Source organism: Callionymus lyra, chromosome 13 (genome assembly GCF_982586985.1).
Source record: "Callionymus lyra chromosome 13, fCalLyr1.hap1.1, whole genome shotgun sequence".
In the NCBI taxonomy this organism is placed as follows: Eukaryota; Metazoa; Chordata; class Actinopteri; order Syngnathiformes; family Callionymidae; genus Callionymus; species Callionymus lyra.
The window spans coordinates 26,712,859-26,717,509 of record NC_141830.1 but is presented as its reverse complement, the minus strand read 5'-3'; the positions used below and the strand labels follow the sequence as shown (position 1 = coordinate 26,717,509).

Genomic DNA, 4,651 nt, shown 5'->3' with positions numbered 1-4,651 from the left:
AAGCCACAGTAACTTCTCTGTGGTTCTAATCTCACGAGCCAAACGTGAGTAATCTCGACATGTCACGGGTCGTTTACGCCTAATGACTCCGACCGTCATGTTTGGCCGAAACACACCGACGTTAAGTATCATCATTATTCTTGCATTATATTCCATCATAGGCTTCGAACCCATCACCAGACGGGCCTCACTTCCAGGCAATCGGGTCGCCGTCACAGGAATGGTTTCACTCCAGGGACCGGTCATTGGTCTGAACACGAGGGAACGTGTTGGTCGTGTAATCAAATTGAATCGTCCTCAGATTAATGTTAAAACAGCCTCGAGGAAACTCTGCGGTCGTCACATCTTTCTAGGAAAAATAAATAGCCACTGTGGAGTTTATTTTCACTCTGGGGATTGAAAGGGAGAGAGAGATGGAGTGAAGGAGAGAGAGAGAGAGAGAGAGAGAGAGAGAGAGAGAGAGAGAGAGAGAGAGAGAGAAAATATTTACTTTTACTGGGGCAGAATGAGTTTGTTTTAACTGACCCGTGTTTGGATTTGAAGTTATCCCCGGAGTGGGACAGAAAAGTGTGTCCGACCCGAAACATCAGGGCATCAGTAAAGGTGGGCGAAGCGATAGAAAAAGAGTGATATAGAAGCTGAGAAGTGAGAACATGAAAACGGAGAGAATACACTAGTATTTCACGATGGACACACACTGGGTGTGTAGCAGCGTTGCCATGACGTTGATACACTCAGAAGCTTTTCTTCGAAAGTACTTCGCCCTGAGACAGAAGAACACAACGCTTTTTTCTCTTCTCTCCAAATAACAGATTATTGTTCCATTGTTCCCGACGTTCTATTAGAGCCAGTCAACATGTGCAGCTTGTCAAGGGACGCACATTTGTAAACGGCCCCGAGGACCATTCAAGGTAGAGAAATTCACGACATCCGCACATAAGAAGTGAAATGTGGTCTGGAAATAAAACCGGTGGTTGGATTGTGACTCGTGAGGTTGTTGTTTTTTAAAGGTCGATCCATTTTCACGTAAAAATACTTGATTGTTTTTATGAGGCCGTGTGTTTTAAAAAGTGAATACAAAGTAAAAATACATTTGGTTTAAATCAAATACATTTATTGTTAAATATAAGGGTGTGAGGTTGTTTTTTTTAGGACATAATACTGAGCTCTATTTAAACATGTTGAACTCTTATAAGTAAGTAAGCAAGTAATTAATTATTAGTAAAGATCCTTCTAGACGAGGGTCACAAAGAACTTTAACAATCAAAACGATACACAGTTATTATATACACTTTAAAAGGTCAAGATAACATGGAGACAAACACAGGAGCAACAAGAAAATTAAGAAAAACCTCAAATAAAAGTGTCTTGAGATGTTTCTTGAAGGAGTCAGTAGATCATCAAACACAGAGATCGTTCCAAAGCTTAGGAGCAACAGTCTGGAAGGATTTCTCTCCTCTGGTCCGGAAGTGTGTTCAGGAACCATCAGTAGATTCTGATCCACAGACCTCAGAGCCCGAGCTGGGGTGTAAGTCTGGATCCAACACATCCTCACACCCAAGCCGTGCAATGTCCCCCTGGCGTCACTAAGGTAACGTTACAGGGGGGACAAAAACGTCGGTATTCACCTACCCGGGTCACCCAGTAATATACAGAGCACCCCCCGACGTCGGATTCAAACGACCCGGGTTACATTTGACGCGTCGCCCACCTCTTCGTTGCCATGGTAACGTGACGTGACGTCTCGCTGGTATCCTTTGGCTACCGTAATTCTACAACTATGAAGCGCACTTGAAATGTTTAATGTCAACAGTGCGATTCTAACCCCGATTGTGCTTAACAACCTCAAACCACTTTAAGGAGGTACAGAGTGAATATAAATCGGTAAAAAGGCTTAATTTTAATTTTGATTGTTCACGCATCGCGGAAGTCAAGAGGCTCTCGCGGATTAATACATGCTTAAAAGGTCCTGTAAAAGTGACTATATTGTATATTTTTAGGTGTTTCAACTCCATAATGTTGACATTGTTTTATGAATGAGTAAAATAAAGTCTGTGCTATTTCGCATGATCCTCTTTATAATCCGGTGCGCTTTTCTATGAAAATAGAATCTTTCTTTGAGATTGCGTTTATGGACATATGTTTTCTTTTTATTTAGCTTTAGTTTATTGAGCGTCTACGTGACGTTTGTCAATAGTAATCGCGATCCTGCAGAGGTGACGTCACACACACTAATAAACGCCACTTCCTCCAAACTTCCGGATGATGACGTCACACTTGTTGACAAAGATCGATCGCATTTTGTGCTCACGTTTGTGCTGTAACTTGACGGAACCAGGTGCGCGTCACTCGTCTATTGAGGTAAGATATCATTATTGCTTTAAGACTCAGAAATAAGGTTTCATTGCGTGTAATGTAACTTTCTGTGGTGCGTTAACACGAGAGCTAGTTCGCTAAAACTTAGCTTTTTAAATTATAATGCAACTCACACACGTATTTTGTTTGTTATTTTGAAAGGACGAAAATATATTCAATATTCCAATAAAAAGTTTGCTATATTGGCAGGTCATGGTAGGCGCTTTATTTTATTAATATTCAAGATATTGATTTCATTTATCACTTCCGCATATTAATACAGATAACATATTTATCGTATTTAAGTATATAAGTATATAAGTATACGTTTATTTGAACCATTTTGGATGAGGGATTTGATCTGTTGTTGTTTTCTTTAAATAAAAGAATATATATAAAATAATAATGAAAAGTATTTTAAATTCCAGCATAAAGAGGTAAACCAGATTGAAACACAATCAAACAATGGATGAAGGAAACATGGAGAGCTTATCTCTGAATGATCAGGTATACTTGCTTGTATTTATTGATTTATTATATTTAAAAGGGAGCACTAGTATGTTTTTGTTTTGTCTTTGCATGGAAGTGACCTGCAAGAACTGCCCATAACTCCAGACCTGCTTGACATGAAACCTTTCCCTCTGTGGTTCCTGACAAATGATTTCAAATGTGAAGTAAGTGAGTAATATTTGTAACATAGTGAACACAAACTTGTAAACCTACAGCACATCTCATCAGGGAAATAATCTAAAATGCAATTCTATGTTCTTTTCTAGGTGAGATGGAGTGCTGCATATCAGGTGCTGGACTAACCATCGGAGGTGGAAGGGGTCAACATGTCAAAAGCAGGTGAGGTGGTTACATCATACACACTTTGGTCATTAAAATAGATATGTTTGGTAATAATGATCAATACATTTCTGTGGCAGGACGCACTGACATGATGACGCTTATGGTCAAGGTTTTCTGGCCTCTGTTGTTGGAAACACTTGGTCGTGCCCGTCAAGGTGGAAGGTACCAGACTGAAGAGTCTTTTAGAGTTTACACTTCAAATGATCAGAATCAAACGACTTCATTAATACAATGTTTTCCAGGTTCTGTTGACTTTCAGACAAAGAGCATTCAACGTTATTATGGCAGTAAGGAGACGGCAGGAAGTAAAAGATTCTTGAGAAGGAGATGAACCACCTCTGGTCTCTGTCAAGTCGTTGTGATTCCCTGAAAGAGTTGTCCGCATGGCAGCGTCACAGCAAGGTAAGAGTTTATTTAGCAAGTGAAGAACAGAAGTACAGCTGATCATTCTTATTGTCTTATTCTTTTAAGATGCACCATGGGCTTGACTGGTGAGGCTTTGAAGGATCTTCAGAGCATTTTAGGAGCAGCAGCAAGTCAGCATGACGTCACTCGAACCATGACTCGGACCAGAAACTACTACACACAAGTCTTCGCTGAGGACGAGACCATCAACGTCGTGCAGATTGACTCTGATGGTTACTCGTGACATTTGTGACGATCTGTGAACAATTGTTTGATATGAAACCTGTAATAAAGCACAATTTGACATAATTTTGAATAACGTCCCATAGTATTCATCATCAGTGCAGTAATGTGTTGTGAAAATGACTATTGGTGATTTAAAAAGTTAACAGGGGTTTTTCCCAATGCATTAAAACATGCCATTGTGGAGCCTCTGCTCAAAAAACCAGGCTTAGACCCAACTGACCTCAGTAATTTCAGGCCTATTTCTAAGCTCCCTTTCTTGTCCAAGATCTTGGAGAAGGTGGTGTCCGAGCAGCTGTCTTTGTTCCTGGATCAGAGCGACATCCATGAGAAGTTTCAGTCTGGCTTCCGTAAACATCACTCTACGGAGACAGCTTTATTGAAAGTGTCCAGTGACATCATGATGTCGGCTGACTCTGGTAAATTCACTGTTCTGGTTCTCTTGGATCTGTCCTCAGCCTTTGACACAGTTGATCACCAGATCCTGCTGAGAAGACTAAGGGAAGAAGTGGGACTGTCTGGGTCTGTGTTAGAATGGTTCTCATCTTACCTTTCTGGGCGCAGTTTTAGTGTATCTGCCAATCAAATGAGGTCTGAATCGGCAGATCTGTTGTGTGGAGTCCCTCAAGGTTCTGTTCTGGGTCCTTTATTGTTTTTGCTGTACTTGATTCCCCTTGGTAAAATCATTCAGAGATTTCCAGATGTTTCACATTTTTGCTGATGACATCCAGCTCTACTGCTCTTTTGACCCAACTGAGCCCCAAAGGCTGAACAGCTTAGTTAATTGTTTGCTAGA

The 4,651-nt window shown here is 40.7% G+C and overlaps 1 long non-coding RNA gene across 1 annotated transcript; it reads left to right on the top strand.

Annotated features, from left to right (window-relative positions):
- The first annotated feature begins 2,266 nt into the window (after positions 1–2,266).
- Positions 2,267–3,901, top strand: LOC148067929 (uncharacterized). Its single transcript, XR_015713243.1, has 7 exons — positions 2,267–2,361; positions 2,784–2,862; positions 2,942–3,029; positions 3,132–3,204; positions 3,285–3,369; positions 3,450–3,609; positions 3,679–3,901. It is a non-coding gene; the product is annotated as an uncharacterized LOC148067929 (long non-coding RNA).
- The last annotated feature ends 750 nt before the right edge of the window (positions 3,902–4,651 follow it).